The sequence below is a fragment of the Staurois parvus genome, unplaced genomic scaffold (assembly GCF_062004578.1).
Source record: "Staurois parvus isolate SC_StPar_1 unplaced genomic scaffold, SC_StPar_1.0 ptg001181l, whole genome shotgun sequence".
Classification (NCBI taxonomy): domain Eukaryota; kingdom Metazoa; phylum Chordata; class Amphibia; order Anura; family Ranidae; genus Staurois; species Staurois parvus.
In genome coordinates, this window is record NW_028318977.1 from 3,502,505 (window position 1) to 3,522,232 (window position 19,728).

At 48.7% G+C, this 19,728-nt stretch overlaps 11 non-coding genes across 11 annotated transcripts; all 11 read left to right on the forward strand.

Annotated features, from left to right (window-relative positions):
* Nucleotides 1-1,524: 1,524 nt before the first annotated feature.
* Nucleotides 1,525-1,595, forward strand: TRNAG-GCC (transfer RNA glycine (anticodon GCC)). The gene has a single exon. It is a non-coding gene; the product is annotated as a tRNA-Gly (tRNA).
* Nucleotides 1,596-2,493: 898 nt separating this feature from the next.
* TRNAA-AGC (transfer RNA alanine (anticodon AGC)) lies at nucleotides 2,494-2,566 on the forward strand. Its single transcript has one exon. It is a non-coding gene; the product is annotated as a tRNA-Ala (tRNA).
* Nucleotides 2,567-4,192: 1,626 nt separating this feature from the next.
* On the forward strand, nucleotides 4,193-4,263 carry TRNAG-GCC (transfer RNA glycine (anticodon GCC)). Its single transcript has one exon. It is a non-coding gene; the product is annotated as a tRNA-Gly (tRNA).
* A 2,604-nt stretch (nucleotides 4,264-6,867) lies between these two features.
* On the forward strand, nucleotides 6,868-6,938 carry TRNAG-GCC (transfer RNA glycine (anticodon GCC)). Its single transcript has one exon. It is a non-coding gene; the product is annotated as a tRNA-Gly (tRNA).
* Nucleotides 6,939-9,536: 2,598 nt separating this feature from the next.
* On the forward strand, nucleotides 9,537-9,607 carry TRNAG-GCC (transfer RNA glycine (anticodon GCC)). Its single transcript has one exon. It is a non-coding gene; the product is annotated as a tRNA-Gly (tRNA).
* Nucleotides 9,608-10,505: 898 nt separating this feature from the next.
* Nucleotides 10,506-10,578, forward strand: TRNAA-AGC (transfer RNA alanine (anticodon AGC)). Its single transcript has one exon. It is a non-coding gene; the product is annotated as a tRNA-Ala (tRNA).
* A 1,625-nt stretch (nucleotides 10,579-12,203) lies between these two features.
* On the forward strand, nucleotides 12,204-12,274 carry TRNAG-GCC (transfer RNA glycine (anticodon GCC)). The gene has a single exon. It is a non-coding gene; the product is annotated as a tRNA-Gly (tRNA).
* An 898-nt stretch (nucleotides 12,275-13,172) lies between these two features.
* On the forward strand, nucleotides 13,173-13,245 carry TRNAA-AGC (transfer RNA alanine (anticodon AGC)). Its single transcript has one exon. It is a non-coding gene; the product is annotated as a tRNA-Ala (tRNA).
* A 1,625-nt stretch (nucleotides 13,246-14,870) lies between these two features.
* TRNAG-GCC (transfer RNA glycine (anticodon GCC)) lies at nucleotides 14,871-14,941 on the forward strand. Its single transcript has one exon. It is a non-coding gene; the product is annotated as a tRNA-Gly (tRNA).
* A 2,597-nt stretch (nucleotides 14,942-17,538) lies between these two features.
* Nucleotides 17,539-17,609, forward strand: TRNAG-GCC (transfer RNA glycine (anticodon GCC)). The gene has a single exon. It is a non-coding gene; the product is annotated as a tRNA-Gly (tRNA).
* An 898-nt stretch (nucleotides 17,610-18,507) lies between these two features.
* Nucleotides 18,508-18,580, forward strand: TRNAA-AGC (transfer RNA alanine (anticodon AGC)). The gene has a single exon. It is a non-coding gene; the product is annotated as a tRNA-Ala (tRNA).
* The last annotated feature ends 1,148 nt before the right edge of the window (nucleotides 18,581-19,728 follow it).

Consider the following 19,728-nt stretch of genomic DNA (forward strand, 5'->3'; position numbering starts at 1 on the left):
TGTGGTGGCTCTTGATGCACTGACTCCAGCCTCAGTCGACTCCTTGTGAAAGTCCCCAACACTTTTGAATGGCCTTTTCCTTACAATCCTCTCCAGGCTGTGGTCATCCCTGTTGCTTGTGCGCCTTATTCTTCCACACTTTTCCCTTCCACATAACTTTCTATTAATGTGCTTTGAAACAGAACTTTAGGAACATCCAACTTCTTTTGCAATTACCTTTTGAGGATTTCCCTCTTTATGGAGGGTAACAATGATGGTTTTCTGCACAAATGTCAGGTCAGCAGCCTTTCCCATGATTGTGATTCCTGCTGAATCAGACTGAGAGACCATTTAAAGGCTCAGGAACCATTTGCAGGTGTTATGGCTTAATTAGCTGATTAGAGTGGGACACTTTGAGCCAAGAATATTACACCTTTTCACAATATTCTAATTTTCTGAGATTGTGGATTTGGAGTTTTCATGAGCTGTAAGCCATAATCATCACAATTATGACAAATCACAGCTTGAATTATCTTGATTTGCATGTAATGAGTCTATCTCATATATTAGTTTCAACTTCTAAGCTGCATTACTGAAATAAATGAACTTTTGCACAATATTTTAATTTTACGAGTTTCACCTGTATATTTGTCAAGCATTCATGCTCTACATTGATTGTTTATCTTTTTGTGCAGTGTAGTGAGCCTCTTTGGATCACTGAGGGGTTAATGCACTCAGATGTAGCATGTGTAATTGACTTTGTGCATTCAGGAGTGGGTTTGTTGCCGGGCTGTCTGCGGTGCGCTCCCTGCTAATTCAAAGCATTCTCTGGGTGAAAGAAAGCCCTTTGCCTAAGCAAGGAAACAGAGATTGCCAGAGGAAAAAGCCAACTTAGCAGAGGATGGTTTCAATCCATCGACCTCTGGATTATGGGCCCAGCACGCTTCTGCTGCGCCACTCTGCTCCAGGCTGGAAGCAGCTGCAAAAATAGGAGGATGTAATATGCTACCGGTCCTATGGGACAAAAACTCCAGGAAATTCTTTGGCTGGGAGGCCACCTCGCCTGGCGCTTGACCGCCACTTTCCACATTCTGCTTATAGGAGGCTTTCAGCGGAAAAGATCTGTTCCTCTCTGTTTCAGGCAGCTCCTAGTGACTTTGTAGAGTCTCACATGAGGCCAATGTAGAGCCCCTCTAAAGATCTCCTACGGATGTGAATGGGGAGTGGGTCCATCCGGCAAAGTGGCAAGGTAGATTAATAGGCACTGCCATTGATTTGGACAAGTCAACCCCAAGTCAAAGGTACTTAGAAAAAGCTCTGGCCCAGTCTTGGCTTTTCTTCTCCAATGGAAAGGCTTTCTAGCCTCAAAGACGCAATGGGATGTCCTACATTTTAACAGTGGTGGTGTGTGCGGCTGAAGAAAGGCATGTCTTTGGGTGGGCTTGACCCACATCTGAAGGTATTCACAGACATGGCTACCATGGCCTCAAGCAGGACTTTTTAGAACCTGCCAGGCGAGGGAAGCCACACGTGCCCTGCCGAAGAACATTGGTGGTTCAGTGGTAGAATTCTCGCCTGCCACGCGGGAGGCCCGGGTTCGATTCCCGGCCAGTGCAATCACGGTCGCTTTGTATTTAGCGCCCCACAGGTAGCTCACTTCCCCGCCGCCCCCGATATCCAGTACCTTGGAAGGTGTCAAGGCTCAAGTATATTGTCTAGAACCTGCTAGTCGCTGTGAAAGCTTTTCAAACCACCTCCTTCAAATGACGACATGGATAGCCATGGGGCCATACCCAAGGAAATGGTTGTTAATCGCCCAAAGACCTGCTTGGAGGTGTGACTCTGCCACCAAGGGTTCCGTGGATAGCACCAGAAGCCTCACTACTGGCTGGAGAAGGAGCTTCTTCCCAAGGGATTCTGCTGTCCAAAGTCTCAGGAAAGAAAAAAGGGAACTCTGAGGAGGAAGAGCGAAAACCTTTGAAATTGGGAAAATGGAGGCTGTCTTGGTGTCTAGCGGCCAGAGCCTAACCCATCAATGCTGACATGGGGAGGTGCCTGGAGATAGAGCTATCTAACCTGGTAGGCGTTCTGCTGCCATCTGATGGTTGGTTTCCTGATTGCATTCTGGGTGTTTTTAACTGGGTGATCTTAGATGTATATACAGCATTTAAATGTGAAGCTGCAAGTAGTACAAAATGAGGAAATATATCTACGCTTTGAGTCTGTGGAATGTAGACCTAATGTGTCATGTCAATAAGCAGCGTAGGGGGTAAAAAGGTGATTTTTAATCCTTTACGCTTCAAGATTGCATCTCTGGCAACAGTGGTAGTGAGAGAGGCAATTGTTGGTGGTAGTGAAGGAGTTGATTGCTGGCAGGTGTTCTTTAGTACTGGGATGCTGCATTGTGCTGTGCTGAATGAAACACAGTGACACAAAACAGATGGTGGACTTTATTCCGCGTAGCACATAAGAGAGCAGTGATCAACTAGAGCGCAAAAAGAAGACTTGAGCCATGGGGGATTAGCTCAAGTGGTAGAGCGCTCGCTTAGCATGCGAGAGGTAGCGGGATCAATGCCCGCATCCTCCAAAGGAGAGCCTTCACGTGGGGTGACCTGCTTTTGATTTTTTTTTTTTTCGGCAGGCTCAGCGCTGAGCGCTGTGGGAAAAGCCAACCCTCTCTAGTCAAAAGGCCAAGCAGGAGTCATCCTCGTAACATGTGCCATGGCGTTGACACTCTCGGGCACATGTGGCTTCAGCCAATACCTTGACACACAAGGACTAACACAAATCAGAAATTGCTTGCTTTGCCTGCGAGAAGTTGCGCAAGGCAGTGTTGGAACAAAGCAATCTATTACCCAAAGCATGGCCAGGCTTCCATGGCCAAGAGACAATATTCCATTAGTGCCAAAAGTGCAAGTGCCATGTAGAAGCTGAGAGGTTTCCACTGGTTTTATCACCACAATCAGGTCCCACTTCCTTGACACAGAAGTGTGACAGACCCCACCGGAACAGGGCATTTGGAGGCAACTAGGGGCTAGCCTTCTGCCCACTGATTAGGGCCCACGGAGAGCGCAGATCATTCTCCAATGATGGACAACAACGTGATGAACGCTGAGAGCGAGGCTTGGATTACAACTCTGTATAAAGACAATAAATCTTCCCTTGTGGAGTGGATGGAAAGATGTAATATTAACCCTGTACAGGTCAATGGTCAGAGGAAATATGGTGGCCCTCATGCAGACTGGGTTGGAGAAGATCCTCTGTTTGGGACAGAAATATTTTTCAACAATCTCCCTCAAGAAATCTACGAATATGTCAATGAATTCCACAGTTCAGACTGTTGGCATATTGTAGGAGTTTTGTCTTAGGAGTGGACAGATGATACAAGCGAGAGCAAACACCTGAAAGACAGCATGTGTAAGGGACTTGGTGCATTGAGGGGTGGGTTTGTTGCCGGGCTGCCTGCGGTGCGCGCCCTGATTAATCAAAGCATTTTGTGGGTGAAAGAAAGCCCTTTGCCTAAGCAAGGAAACAGAGATTGCCAGAGGAAAAAGCCAACTTAGCAGAGGATGGTTTCGATCCATCGACCTCTGGGTTATGGGCCCAGCACGCTTCGGCTGCGCCACTCTGCTCCAGGCTGGAAGCAGCTGCAAAATTAGGAGGATGTAATATGCTACCGGTCCTATGGGACAAAAACTCCAGGAAATTCTTTGGCTGGGAGGCCACCTCGCCTGGCGCTTGACCACCACTTTCCACATTCTGCTTATAGGAGGCTTTCAGCGGAAAAGATCTGTTCCTCTCTGTTTCAGGCAGCTCCTAGTGACTTTGTAGAGTCTCACATGAGGCCAATGTAGAGCCCCTCTAAAGATCTCCTACGGATGTGAATGGGGAGTGGGTCCATCCGGCAAAGTGGCAAGGTAGATTAATAGGCACTGCCATTGATTTAGACAAGTCAACCCCAAGTCAAAGGTACTTAGAAAAAGCTCTGGCCCAGTCTTGGCTTTTCTTCTCCAATGGAAAGGCTTTCTAGCCTCAAAGACGCAATGGGATGTCCTACATTTTAACAGTGGTGGTGTGTGCGGCTGAAGAAAGGCATGTCTTTGGGTGGGCTTGACCCACATCTGAAGGTATTCACAGACATGGCTACCATGGCCTCAAGCAGGACTTTTTAGAACCTGCCAGGCGAGGGAAGCCACATGTGCCCTGCCGAAGAGCATTGGTGGTTCAGTGGTAGAATTCTCACCTGCCACGCGGGAGGCCCGGGTTCGATTCCCGGCCAGTGCAATCACGGTCGCTTTGTATTTAGCGCCCCACAGGTAGCTCACTTCCCCGCCGCCCCCGATATCCAGTACCTTGGAAGGTGTCAAGGCTCAAGTATATTGTCTAGAACCTGCTAGTCGCTGTGAAAGCTTTTCCAACCACCTCCTTCAAATGACATCATGGATAGCCATGGGGCCATACCCAAGGAAATGGTTGTTAATCGCCCACAGACCTGCTTGGAGGTGTGACTCTGCCACCAAGGGTTCCGTGGATAGCACCAGAAGCCTCACTACTGGCTGGAGAAGGAGCTTCTTCCCAAGGGATTCTGCTGTCCAAAGTCTCAGGAAAGAAAAAAGGGAACTCTGAGGAGGAAGAGCGAAAACCTTTGAAATTGGGAAAATGGAGGCTGTCTTGGTGTCTAGCAGCCAGAGCCTAACCCATCAATGCTGACATGGGGAGGTGCCTGGAGATAGAGCTATCTAACCTGGTAGGCGTTCTGCTGCCATCTGATGGTTGGTTTCCTGATTGCATTCTGGGTGTTTTTAACTGGGTGATCTTAGATGTATATACAGCATTTAAATGTGAAGCTGCAAGTAGTACAAAATGAGGAAATATATCTACGCTTTGAGTCTGTGGAATGTAGACCTAATGTGTCATGTCAATAAGCAGCGTAGGGGGTAAAAAGGTGATTTTTAATCCTTTGCGCTTCAAGATTGCATCTCTGGCAACAGTGGTAGTGAGAGAGGCAATTGCTGGTGGTAGTGAAGGAGTTGATTGCTGGCAGGTGTTCTATAGTACTGGGATGCTGCATTGTGCTGTGCTGAATGAAACACAGTGACACAAAACAGATGGTGGACTTTATTCCGCGTAGCACATAAGAGAGCAGTGATCAACTAGAGCGCAAAAAGACGACTTGAGCCATGGGGGATTAGCTCAAGTGGTAGCGCGCTCGCTTAGCATGCGAGAGGTAGCGGGATCAATGCCCGCATCCTCCAAAGGAGAGCCTTCACGTGGGGTGACCTGCTTTTGATTTTTTTTTTTTTCGGCAGGCTCAGCGCTGAGCGCTGTGGGAAAAGCCAACCCTCTCTAGTCAAAAGGCCAAGCAGGAGTCATCCTCGTAACATGTGCCATGGCGTTGACACTCTCGGGCACATGTGGCTTCAGCCAATACCTTGACACACAAGGACTAACACAAATCAGAAATTGCTTGCTTTGCCTGCGAGAAGTTGCGCAAGGCAGTGTTGGACCAAAGCAATCTATTACCCAAAGCATGGCCAGGCTTCCATGGCCAAGAGACAATATTCCATTAGTGCCAAAAGTGCAAGTGCCATGTAGAAGCTGAGAGGTTTCCACTGGTTTTATCACCACAATCAGGTCCCACTTCCTTGACACAGAAGTGTGACAGACCCCACCAGAACAGGGCATTTGGAGGCAACTAGGGGCTAGCCTTCTGCCCACTGATTAGGACCCACGGAGAGCGCAGATCATTCTCCAATGATGGACAACAACGTGATGAACGCTGAGAGCGAGGCTTGGATTACAACTCTGTATAAAGACAATAAATCTTCCCTTGTGGAGTGGATGGAAAGATGTAATATTAACCCTGTATAGGTCAATGGTCAGAGGAAATATGGTGGCCCTCATGCAGACTGGGTTGGAGAAGATCCTCTGTTTGGGACAGAAATATTTTTCAACAATCTCCCTCAAGAAATCTACGAAAATGTCAATCAATTCCACAGTTCAGACTGTTGGCATATTGTAGGAGTTTTGTCTTAGGAGTGGACAGATGATACAAGCGAGAGCAAACACCTGAAAGACAGCATGTGTAAGGGACTTGGTGCATTGAGGGGTGGGTTTGTTGCCGGGCTGCCTGCGGTGCGCGCCCTGATTAATCAAAGCATTTTGTGGGTGAAAGAAAGCCCTTTGCCTAAGCAAGGAAACAGAGATTGCCAGAGGAAAAAGCCAACTTAGCAGAGGATGGTTTCGATCCATCGACCTCTGGGTTATGGGCCCAGCACGCTTCCGCTGCGCCACTCTGCTCCAGGCTGGAAGCTACTGCAAAATTAGGAGGATGTAATATGCTACCGGTCCTATGGGACAAAAACCAAAAACTCCAGGAAATTCTTTGGCTGGGAGGCCACCTCGCCTGGCGCTTGACCGCCACTTTCCACATTCTGCTTATAGGAGGCTTTCAGCGGAAAAGATCTGTTCCTCTCTGTTTCAGGCAGCTCCTAGTGACTTTGTAGAGTCTCACATGAGGCCAATGTAGAGCCCCTCTAAAGATCTCCTACGGATGTGAATGGGGAGTGGGTCCATCCGGCAAAGTGGCAAGGTAGATTAATAGGCACTGCCATTGATTTAGACAAGTCAACCCCAAGTCAAAGGTACTTAGAAAAAGCTCTGGCCCAGTCTTGGCTTTTCTTCTCCAATGGAAAGGCTTTCTAGCCTCAAAGACGCAATGGGATGTCCTACATTTTAACAGTGGTGGTGTGTGCGGCTGAAGAAAGGCATGTCTTTGGGTGGGCTTGACCCACATCTGAAGGTATTCACAGACATGGCTACCATGGCCTCAAGCAGGACTTTTTAGAACCTGCCAGGCGAGGGAAGCCACGCGTGCCCTGCTGAAGAGCATTGGTAGTTCAGTGGTAGAATTCTCACCTGCCACGCGGGAGGCCCGGGTTCGATTCCCGGCCAATGCAATCACGGTCGCTTTGTATTTAGCGCCCCACAGGTAGCTCACTTCCCCGCCGCCCCCGATATCCAGTACCTTGGAAGGTGTCAAGGCTCAAGTATATTGTCTAGAACCTGCTAGTCGCTGTGAAAGCTTTTCAAACCACCTCCTTCAAATGACATCATGGATAGCCATGGGGCCATACCCAAGGAAATGGTTGTTAATCGCCCACAGACCTGCTTGGAGGTGTGACTCTGCCACCAAGGGTTCCGTGGATAGCACCAGAAGCCTCACTACTGGCTGGAGAAGGAGCTTCTTCCCAAGGGATTCTGCTGTCCAAAGTCTCAGGAAAGAAAAAAGGGAACTCTGAGGAGGAAGAGCGAAAACATTTGAAATTGGGAAAATGGAGGCTGTCTTGGCGTCTAGCGGCCAGAGCCTAACCCATCAATGCTGACATGGGGAGGTGCCTGGAGATAGAGCTATCTAACCTGGTAGGCGTTCTGCTGCCATCTGATGGTTGGTTTCCTGATTGCATTCTGGGTGTTTTTAACTGGGTGATCTTAGATGTATATACAGCATTTAAATGTGAAGCTGCAAGTAGTACAAAATGAGGAAATATATCTACGCTTTGAGTCTGTGGAATGTAGACCTAATGTGTCATGTCAATAAGCAGCGTAGGGGGTAAAAAGGTGATTTTTAATCCTTTGCGCTTCAAGATTGCATCTCTGGCAACAGTGGTAGTGAGAGAGGCAATTGTTGGTGGTAGTGAAGGAGTTGATTGCTGGCAGGTGTTCTATAGTACTGGGATGCTGCATTGTGCTGTGCTGAATGAAACACAGTGACACAAAACAGATGGTGGACTTTATTCCGCGTAGCACATAAGAGAGCAGTGATCAACTAGAGCGCAAAAAGAAGACTTGAGCCATGGGGGATTAGCTCAAGTGGTAGAGCGCTCACTTAGCATGCGAGAGGTAGCGGGATCAATGCCCGCATCCTCCAAAGGAGAGCCTTCACGTGGGGTGACCTGCTTTTGATTTTTTTTTTTTTTCGGCAGGCTCAGCGCTGAGCGCTGTGGGAAAAGCCAACCCTCTCTAGTCAAAAGGCCAAGCAGGAGTCATCCTCGTAACATGTGCCATGGCGTTGACACTCTCGGGCACATGTGGCTTCAGCCAATACCTTGACACACAAGGACTAACACAAATCAGAAATTGCTTGCTTTGCCTGCGAGAAGTTGCGCAAGGCAATGTTGGACCAAAGCAATCTATTACCCAAAGCATGGCCAGGCTTCCATGGCCAAGAGACAATATTCCATTAGTGCCAAAAGTGCAAGTGCCATGTAGAAGCTGAGAGGTTTCCACTGGTTTTATCACCACAATCAGGTCCCACTTCCTTGACACAGAAGTGTGACAGACCCCACCAGAACAGGGCATTTGGAGGCAACTAGGGGCTAGCCTTCTGCCCACTGATTAGGGCCCACGGAGAGCGCAGATCATTCTCCAATGATGGACAACAACGTGATGAACGCTGAGAGCGAGGCTTGGATTACAACTCTGTATAAAGACAATAAATCTTCCCTTGTGGAGTGGATGGAAAGATGTAATATTAACCCTGTACAGGTCAATGGTCAGAGGAAATATGGTGGCCCTCATGCAGACTGGGTTGGAGAAGATGCTCTGTTTGGGACAGAAATATTTTTCAACAATCTCCCTCAAGAAATCTACGAATATGTCAATGAATTCCACAGTTCAGACTGTTGGCATATTGTAGGAGTTTTGTCTTAGGAGTGGACAGATGATACAAGCGAGAGCAAACACCTGAAAGACAGCATGTGTAAGGGACTTGGTGCATTGAGGGGTGGGTTTGTTGCCGGGCTGCCTGCGGTGCGCGCCCTGATTAATCAAAGCATTTTGTGGGTGAAAGAAAGCCCTTTGCCTAAGCAAGGAAACAGAGATTGCCAGAGGAAAAAGCCAACTTAGCAGAGGATGGTTTCGATCCATCGACCTCTGGGTTATGGGCCCAGCACGCTTCCGCTGTGCCACTCTGCTCCAGGCTGGAAGCAGCTGCAAAATTAGGAGGATGTAATATGCTACCGGTCCTATGGGACAAAAACTCCAGGAAATTCTTTGGCTGGGAGGCCACCTCGCCTGGCGCTTGACCGCCACTTTCCACATTCTGCTTATAGGAGGCTTTCAGCGGAAAAGATCTGTTCCTCTCTGTTTCAGGCAGCTCCTAGTGACTTTGTAGAGTCTCACATGAGGCCAATGTAGAGCCCCTCTAAAGATCTCCTACAGATGTGAATGGGGAGTGGGTCCATCCGGCAAAGTGGCAAGGTAGATTAATAGGCACTGCCATTGATTTAGACAAGTCAACCCCAAGTCAAAGGTACTTAGAAAAAGCTCTGGCCCAGTCTTGGCTTTTCTTCTCCAATGGAAAGGCTTTCTAGCCTCAAAGACGCAATGGGATGTCCTACATTTTAACAGTGGTGGTGTGTGCGGCTGAAGAAAGGCATGTCTTTGGGTGCGCTTGACCCACATCTGAAGGTATTCACAGACATGGCTACCATGGCCTCAAGCAGGACTTTTTAGAACCTGCCAGGCGAGGGAAGCCACACGTACCCTGCTGAAGAGCATTGGTAGTTCAGTGGTAGAATTCTCGCCTGCCACGCGGGAGGCCCGGGTTCGATTCCCGGCCAATGCAATCACGGTCGCTTTGTATTTAGCGCCCCACAGGTAGCTCACCTCCCCGCCGCCCCCGATATCCAGTACCTTGGAAGGTGTCAAGGCTCAAGTATATTGTCTAGAACCTGCTAGTCGCTGTGAAAGCTTTTCAAACCACCTCCTTCAAATGACATCATGGATAGCCATGGGGCAATACCCAAGGAAATGGTTGTTAATCTCCCACAGACCTGCTTGGAGGTGTGACTCTGCCACCAAGGGTTCCGTGGATAGCACCAGAAGCCTCACTACTGGCTGGAGAAGGAGCTTCTTCCCAAGGGATTCTGCTGTCCAAAGTCTCAGGAAAGAAAAAAGGGAACTCTGAGGAGGAAGAGCGAAAACCTTTGAAATTGGGAAAATAGAGGCTGTCTTGGCGTCTAGCGGCCAGAGCCTAACCCATCAATGCTGACATGGGGAGGTGCCTGGAGATAGAGCTATCTAACCTGGTAGGCGTTCTGCTGCCATCTGATGGTTGGTTTCCTGATTGCATTCTGGGTGTTTGTAACTGGGTGATCTTAGATGTATATAGAGCATTTAAATGTGAAGCTGCAAGTAGTACAAAATGAGGAAATATATCTACGCTTTGAGTCTGTGGAATGTAGACCTAATGTGTCATGTCAATAAGCAGCGTAGGGGGTAAAAAGGTGATTTTTAATCCTTTGCGCTTCAAGATTGCATCTCTGGCAACAGTGGTAGTGAGAGAGGCAATTGTTGGTGGTAGTGAAGGAGTTGATTGCTGGCAGGTGTTCTATAGTACTGGGATGCTGCATTGTGCTGTGCTGAATGAAACACAGTGACACAAAACAGATGGTGGACTTTATTCCGCGTAGCACATAAGAGAGCAGTGATCAACTAGAGCGCAAAAAGAAGACTTGAGCCATGGGGGATTAGCTCAAGTGGTAGAGCGCTCGCTTAGCATGTGAGAGGTAGCGGGATCAATGCCCGCATCCTCCAAAGGAGAGCCTTCACGTGGGGTGACCTGCTTTTGATTTTTTTTTTTTTCGGCAGGCTCAGCGCTGAGCGCTGTGGGAAAAGCCAACCCTCTCTAGTCAAAAGGCCAAGCAGGAGTCAACCTCGTAACATGTGCCATGGCGTTGACACTCTCGGGCACATGTGGCTTCAGCCAATACCTTGACACACAAGGACTAACACAAATCAGAAATTGCTTGCTTTGCCTGCGAGAAGTTGCGCAAGGCAGTGTTGGACCAAAGCAATCTATTACCCAAAGCATGGCCAGGCTTCCATGGCCAAGAGACAATATTCCATTAGTGCCAAAAGTGCAAGTGCCATGTAGAAGCTGAGAGGTTTCCACTGGTTTTATCACCACAATCAGGTCCCACTTCCTTGACACAGAAGTGTGACAGACCCCACCAGAACAGGGCATTTGGAGGCAACTAGGGGCTAGCCTTCTGCCCACTGATTAGGGCCCACGGAGAGCGCAGATCATTCTCCAATGATGGACAACAACGTGATGAACGCTGAGAGCGAGGCTTGGATTACAACTCTGTATAAAGACAATAAATCTTCCCTTGTGGAGTGGATGGAAAGATGTAATATTAACCCTGTACAGGTCAATGGTCAGAGGAAATATGGTGGCCCTCATGCAGACTGGGTTGGAGAAGATGCTCTGTTTGGGACAGAAATATTTTTCAACAATCTCCCTCAAGAAATCTACGAATATGTCAATGAATTCCACAGTTCAGACTGTTGGCATATTGTAGGAGTTTTGTCTTAGGAGTGGACAGATGATACAAGCGAGAGCAAACACCTGAAAGACAGCATGTGTAAGGGACTTGGTGCATTGGGGCGTGGGTTTGTTGCCGGGCTGCCTGCGGTGCGCGCCCTGATTAATCAAAGCATTTTGTGGGTGAAAGAAAGCCCTTACCTAAGCAAGGAAACAGAGATTGCCAGAGGAAAAAGCCAACTTAGCAGAGGATGGTTTCGATCCATCGACCTCTGGGTTATGGGCCCAGCACGCTTCCGCTGCGCCACCCTGTTCCAGGCTGGAAGCAGCTGCAAAATTAGGAGGATGTAATATGCTACCGGTCCTATTGGACAAAAACTCCAGGAAATTCTTTGGCTGGGAGGCCACCTCGCCTGGCGCTTGACCGCCACTTTCCACATTCTGCTTATAGGAGGCTTTCAGCGGAAAAGATCTGTTCCTCTCTGTTTCAGGCAGCTCCTAGTGACTTTGTAGAGTCTCACATGAGGCCAATGTAGAGCCCCTCTAAAGATCTCCTACGGATGTGAATGGGGAGTGGGTCCATCCGGCAAAGTGGCAAGGTAGATTAATAGGCACTGCCATTGATTTAGACAAGTCAACCCCAAGTCAAAGGTACTTAGAAAAAGCTCTGGCCCAGTCTTGGCTTTTCTTCTCCAATGGAAAGGCTTTCTAGCCTCAAAGACGCAATGGGATGTCCTACATTTTAACAGTGGTGGTGTGTGCGGCTGAAGAAAGGCATGTCTTTGGGTGGGCTTGACCCACATCTGAAGGTATTCACAGACATGGCTACCATGGCCTCAAGCAGGACTTTTTAGAACCTGCCAGGCGAGGGAAGCCACGCGTGCCCTGCTGAAGAGCATTGGTAGTTCAGTGGTAGAATTCTCGCCTGCCACGCGGGAGGCCCGGGTTCGATTCCCGGCCAATGCAATCATGGTCGCTTAGTATTTAGCGCCCCACAGGTAGCTCACTTCCCCGCCGCCCCCGATATCCAGTACCTTGGAAGGTGTCAAGGCTCAAGTATATTGTCTAGAACCTGCTAGTCGCTGTGAAAGCTTTTCAAACCACCTCCTTCAAATGACATCATGGATAGCCATGGGGCCATACCCAAGGAAATGGTTGTTAATCTCCCACAGACCTGCTTGGAGGTGTGACTCTGCCACCAAGGGTTCCGTGGATAGCACCAGAAGCCTCACTACTGGCTGGAGAAGGAGCTTCTTCCCAAGGGATTCTGCTGTCCAAAGTCTCAGGAAAGAAAAAAGGGAACTCTGAGGAGGAAGAGCGAAAACCTTTGAAATTGGGAAAATGGAGGCTGTCTTGGCGTCTAGCGGCCAGAGCCTAACCCATCAATGCTGACATGGGGAGGTGCCTGGAGATAGAGCTATCTAACCTGGTAGGCGTTCTGCTGCCATCTGATGGTTGGTTTCCTGATTGCATTCTGGGTGTTTGTAACTGGGTGATCTTAGATGTATATAGAGCATTTAAATGTGAAGCTGCAAGTAGTACAAAATGAGGAAATATATCTACGCTTTGAGTCTGTGGAATGTAGACCTAATGTGTCATGTCAATAAGCAGCGTAGGGGGTAAAAAGGTGATTTTTAATCCTTTGCGCTTCAAGATTGCATCTCTGGCAACAGTGGTAGTGAGAGAGGCAATTGTTGGTGGTAGTGAAGGAGTTGATTGCTGGCAGGTGTTCTATAGTACTGGGATGCTGCATTGTGCTGTGCTGAATGAAACACAGTGACACAAAACAGATGGTGGACTTTATTCCGCATAGCACATAAGAGAGCAGTGATCAACTAGAGCGCAAAAAGAAGACTTGAGCCATGGGGGATTAGCTCAAGTGGTAGAGCGCTCGCTTAGCATGCGAGAGGTAGCGGGATCAATGCCCGCATCCTCCAAAGGAGAGCCTTCACGTGGGGTGACCTGCTTTTGATTTTTTTTTTTTTCGGCAGGCTCAGCGCTGAGCGCTGTGGGAAAAGCCAACCCTCTCTAGTCAAAAGGCCAAGCAGGAGTCATCCTCGTAACATGTGCCATGGCGTTGACACTCTCGGGCACATGTGGCTTCAGCCAATACCTTGACACACAAGGACTAACACAAATCAGAAATTGCTTGCTTTGCCTGCGAAAAGTTGCGCAAGGCAGTGTTGGACCAAAGCAATCTATTACCCAAAGCATGGCCAGGCTTCCATGGCCAAGAGACAATATTCCATTAGTGCCAAAAGTGCAAGTGCCATGTAGAAGCTGAGAGGTTTCCACTGGTTTTATCACCACAATCAGGTCCCACTTCCTTGACACAGAAGTGTGACAGACCCCACCAGAACAGGGCATTTGGAGGCAACTAGGGGCTAGCCTTCTGCCCACTGATTAGGGCCCACGGAGAGCGCAGATCATTCTCCAATGATGGACAACAACGTGATGAACGCTGAGAGCGAGGCTTGGATTACAACTCTGTATAAAGACAATAAATCTTCCCTTGTGGAGTGGATGGAAAGATGTAATATTAACCCTGTACAGGTCAATGGTCAGAGGAAATATGGTGGCCCTCATGCAGACTGGGTTGGAGAAGATGCTCTGTTTGGGACAGAAATATTTTTCAACAATCTTCCTCAAGAAATCTACGAATATGTCAATGAATTCCACAGTTCAGACTGTTGGCATATTGTAGGAGTTTTGTCTTAGGAGTGGACAGATGATACAAGCGAGAGCAAACACCTGAAAGACAGCATGTGTAAGGGACTTGGTGCATTGAGGGGTGGGTTTGTTGCCGGGCTGCCTGCGGTGCACGCCCTGATTAATCAAAGCATTTTGTGGGTGAAAGAAAGCCCTTACCTAAGCAAGGAAACAGAGATTGCCAGAGGAAAAAGCCAACTTAGCAGAGGATGGTTTCGATCCATCGACCTCTGGGTTATGGGCCCAGCACGCTTCCGCTGCGCCACTCTGCTCCAGGCTGGAAGCAGCTGCAAAATTAGGAGGATGTAATATGCTACCGGTCCTATGGGACAAAAACTCCAGGAAATTCTTTGGCTGGGAGGCCACCTCGCCTGGCGCTTGACCGCCACTTTCCACATTCTGCTTATAGGAGGCTTTCAGCGGAAAAGATCTGTTCCTCTCTGTTTCAGGCAGCTCCTAGTGACTTTGTAGAGTCTCACATGAGGCCAATGTAGAGCCCCTCTAAAGATCTCCTACGGATGTGAATGGGGAGTGGGTCCATCCGGCAAAGTGGCAAGGTAGATTAATAGGCACTGCCATTGATTTAGACAAGTCAACCCCAAGTCAAAGGTACTTAGAAAAAGCTCTGGCCCAGTCGTGGCTTTTCTTCTCCAATGGAAAGGCTTTCTAGCCTCAAAGACGCAATGGGATGTCCTACATTTTAACAGTGGTGGTGTGTGCGGTTGAAGAAAGGCATGTCTTTGGGTGGGCTTGACCCACATCTGAAGGTATTCACAGACATGGCTACCATGGCCTCAAGCAGGACTTTTTAGAACCTGCCAGGCGAGGGAAGTCACGCGTGCCCTGCCGAAGAGCATTGGTGGTTCAGTGGTAGAATTCTCGCCTGCCACGCGGGAGGCCCGGGTTCGATTCCCGGCCAATGCAATCACGGTCGCTTTGAATTTAGCGCCCCACAGGTAGCTCACTTCCCCGCCGCCCCCGATATCCAGTACCTTGGAAGGTGTCAAGGCTCAAGTATATTGTCTAGAACCTGCTAGTCGCTGTGAAAGCTTTTCCAACCACCTCCTTCAAATGACATCATGGATAGCCATGGGGCCATACCCAAGGAAATGGTTGTTAATCGCCCACAGACCTGCTTGGAGGTGTGACTCTGCCACCAAGGGTTCCGTGGATAGCACCAGAAGCCTCACTACTGGCTGGAGAAGGAGCTTCTTCCCAAGGGATTCTGCTGTCCAAAGTCTCAGGAAAGAAAAAAGGGAACTCTGAGGAGGAAGAGCGAAAACCTTTGAAATTGGGAAAATGGAGGCTGTCTTGGTGTCTAGCAGCCAGAGCCTAACCCATCAATGCTGACATGGGGAGGTGCCTGGAGATAGAGCTATCTAACCTGGTAGGCGTTCTGCTGCCATCTGATGGTTGGTTTCCTGATTGCATTCTGGGTGTTTTTAACTGGGTGATCTTAGATGTATATACAGCATTTAAATGTGAAGCTGCAAGTAGTACAAAATGAGGAAATATATCTACGCTTTGAGTCTGTGGAATGTAGACCTAATGTGTCATGTCAATAAGCAGCGTAGGGGGTAAAAAGGTGATTTTTAATCCTTTGCGCTTCAAGATTGCATCTCTGGCAACAGTGGTAGTGAGAGAGGCAATTGTTGGTGGTAGTGAAGGAGTTGATTGCTGGCAGGTGTTCTATAGTACTGGGATGCTGCATTGTGCTGTGCTGAATGAAACACAGTGACACAAAACAGATGGTGGACTTTATTCCGCGTAGCACATAAGAGAGCAGTGATCAACTAGAGCGCAAAAAGATGACTTGAGCCATGGGGGATTAGCTCAAGTGGTAGCGCGCTCGCTTAGCATGCGAGAGGTAGCGGGATCAATGCCCGCATCCTCCAAAGGAGAGCCTTCACGTGGGGTGACCTGCTTTTGATTTTTTTTTTTTTCGGCAGGCTCAGCGCTGAGCGCTGTGGGAAAAGCCAACCCTCTCTAGTCAAAAGGCCAAGCAGGAGTCATCCTCGTAACATGTGCCATGGCGTTGACACTCTCGGGCACATGTGGCTTCAGCCAATACCTTGACACACAAGGACTAACACAAATCAGAAATTGCTTGCTTTGCCTGCGAGAAGTTGCGCAAGGCAGTGTTGGACCAAAGCAATCTATTACCCAAAGCATGGCCAGGCTTCCATGGCCAAGAGACAATATTCCATTAGTGCCAAAAGTGCAAGTGCCATGTAGAAGCTGAGAGGTTTCCACTGGTTTTATCACCACAATCAGGTCCCACTTCCTTGACACAGAAGTGTGACAGACCCCACCAGAACAGGGCATTTGGAGGCAACTAGGGGCTAGCCTTCTGCCCACTGATTAGGACCCACGGAGAGCGCAGATCATTCTCCAATGATGGACAACAACGTGATGAACGCTGAGAGCGAGGCTTGGATTACAACTCTGTATAAAGACAATAAATCTTCCCTTGTGGAGTGGATGGAAAGATGTAATATTAACCCTGTATAGGTCAATGGTCAGAGGAAATATGGTGGCCCTCATGCAGACTGGGTTGGAGAAGATCCTCTGTTTGGGACAGAAATATTTTTCAACAATCTCCCTCAAGAAATCTACGAAAATGTCAATCAATTCCACAGTTCAGACTGTTGGCATATTGTAGGAGTTTTGTCTTAGGAGTGGACAGATGATACAATCGAGAGCAAACACCTGAAAGACAGCATGTGTAAGGGACTTGGTGCATTGAGGGGTGGGTTTGTTGCCGGGCTGCCTGCGGTGCGCGCCCTGATTAATCAAAGCATTTTGTGGGTGAAAGAAAGCCCTTTGCCTAAGCAAGGAAACAGAGATTGCCAGAGGAAAAAGCCAACTTAGCAGAGGATGGTTTCGATCCATCGACCTCTGGGTTATGGGCCCAGCACGCTTCCGCTGCGCCACTCTGCTCCAGGCTGGAAGCAGCTGCAAAATTAGGAGGATGTAATATGCTACCGGTCCTATGGGACAAAAACTCCAGGAAATTCTTTGGCTGGGAGGCCACCTCGCCTGGCGCTTGACCGCCACTTTCCACATTCTGCTTATAGGAGGCTTTCAGCGGAAAAGATCTGTTCCTCTCTGTTTCAGGCAGCTCCTAGTGACTTTGTAGAGTCTCACATGAGGCCAATGTAGAGCCCCTCTAAAGATCTCCTACGGATGTGAATGGGGAGTGGGTCCATCCGGCAAAGTGGCAAGGTAGATTAATAGGCACTGCCATTGATTTAGACAAGTCAACCCCAAGTCAAAGGTACTTAGAAAAAGCTCTGGCCCAGTCTTGGCTTTTCTTCTCCAATGGAAAGGCTTTCTAGCCTCAAAGACGCAATGGGATGTCCTACATTTTAACAGTGGTGGTGTGTGCGGCTGAAGAAAGGCATGTCTTTGGGTGGGCTTGACCCACATCTGAAGGTATTCACAGACATGGCTACCATGGCCTCAAGCAGGACTTTTTAGAACCTGCCAGGCGAGGGAAGCCACGCGTGCCCTGCTGAAGAGCATTGGTAGTTCAGTGGTAGAATTCTCACCTGCCACGCGGGAGGCCCGGGTTCGATTCCCGGCCAATGCAATCATGGTCGCTTAGTATTTAGCGCCCCACAGGTAGCTCACTTCCCCGCCGCCCCCGATATCCAGTACCTTGGAAGGTGTCAAGGCTCAAGTATATTGTCTAGAACCTGCTAGTCGCTGTGAAAGCTTTTCAAACCACCTCCTTCAAATGACATCATGGATAGCCATGGGGCCATACCCAAGGAAATGGTTGTTAATCTCCCACAGACCTGCTTGGAGGTGTGACTCTGCCACCAAGGGTTCCGTGGATAGCACCAGAAGCCTCACTACTGGCTGGAGAAGGAGCTTCTTCCCAAGGGATTCTGCTGTCCAAAGTCTCAGGAAAGAAAAAAGGGAACTTTGAGGAGGAAGAGCGAAAACCTTTGAAATTGGGAAAATGGAGGCTGTCTTGGCGTCTAGCGGCCAGAGCCTAACCCATCAATGCTGACATGGGGAGGTGCCTGGAGATAGAGCTATCTAACCTGGTAGGCGTTCTGCTGCCATCTGATGGTTGGTTTCCTGATTGCATTCTGGGTGTTTGTAACTGGGTGATCTTAGATGTATATAGAGCATTTAAATGTGAAGCTGCAAGTAGTACAAAATGAGGAAATATATCTACGCTTTGAGTCTGTGGAATGTAGACCTAATGTGTCATGTCAATAAGCAGCGTAGGGGGTAAAAAGGTGATTTTTAATCCTTTGCGCTTCAAGATTGCATCTCTGGCAACAGTGGTAGTGAGAGAGGCAATTGTTGGTGGTAGTGAAGGAGTTGATTGCTGGCAGGTGTTCTATAGTACTGGGATGCTGCATTGTGCTGTGCTGAATGAAACACAGTGACACAAAACAGATGGTGGACTTTATTCCGCATAGCACATAAGAGAGCAGTGATCAACTAGAGCGCAAAAAGAAGACTTGAGCCATGGGGGATTAGCTCAAGTGGTAGAGCGCTCGCTTAGCATGCGAGAGGTAGCGGGATCAATGCCCGCATCCTCCAAAGGAGAGCCTTCACGTGGGGTGACCTGCTTTTGATTTTTTTTTTTTTCGGCAGGCTCAGCGCTGAGCGCTGTGGGAAAAGCCAACCCTCTCTAGTCAAAAGGCCAAGCAGGAGTCATCCTCGTAACATGTGCCATGGCGTTGACACTCTCGGGCACATGTGGCTTCAGCCAATACCTTGACACACAAGGACTAACACAAATCAGAAATTGCTTGCTTTGCCTGCGAAAAGTTGCGCAAGGCAGTGTTGGACCAAAGCAATCTATTACCCAAAGCATGGCCAGGCTTCCATGGCCAAGAGACAATATTCCATTAGTGCCAAAAGTGCAAGTGCCATGTAGAAGCTGAGAGGTTTCCACTGGTTTTATCACCACAATCAGGTCCCACTTCCTTGACACAGAAGTGTGACAGACCCCACCAGAACAGGGCATTTGGAGGCAACTAGGGGCTAGCCTTCTGCCCACTGATTAGGGCCCACGGAGAGCGCAGATCATTCTCCAATGATGGACAACAACGTGATGAACGCTGAGAGCGAGGCTTGGATTACAACTCTGTATAAAGACAATAAATCTTCCCTTGTGGAGTGGATGGAAAGATGTAATATTAACCCTGTACAGGTCAATGGTCAGAGGAAATATGGTGGCCCTCATGCAGACTGGGTTGGAGAAGATGCTCTGTTTGGGACAGAAATATTTTTCAACAATCTCCCTCAAGAAATCTACGAATATGTCAATGAATTCCACAGTTCAGACTGTTGGCATATTGTAGGAGTTTTGTCTTAGGAGTGGACAGATGATACAAGCGAGAGCAAACACCTGAAAGACAGCATGTGTAAGGGACTTGGTGCATTGAGGGGTGGGTTTGTTGCCGGGCTGCCTGCGGTGCACGCCCTGATTAATCAAAGCATTTTGTGGGTGAAAGAAAGCCCTTACCTAAGCAAGGAAACAGAGATTGCCAGAGGAAAAAGCCAACTTAGCAGAGGATGGTTTCGATCCATCGACCTCTGGGTTATGGGCCCAGCACGCTTCCGCTGCGCCACTCTGCTCCAGGCTGGAAGCAGCTGCAAAATTAGGAGGATGTAATATGCTACCGGTCCTATGGGACAAAAACTCCAGGAAATTCTTTGGCTGGGAGGCCACCTCGCCTGGC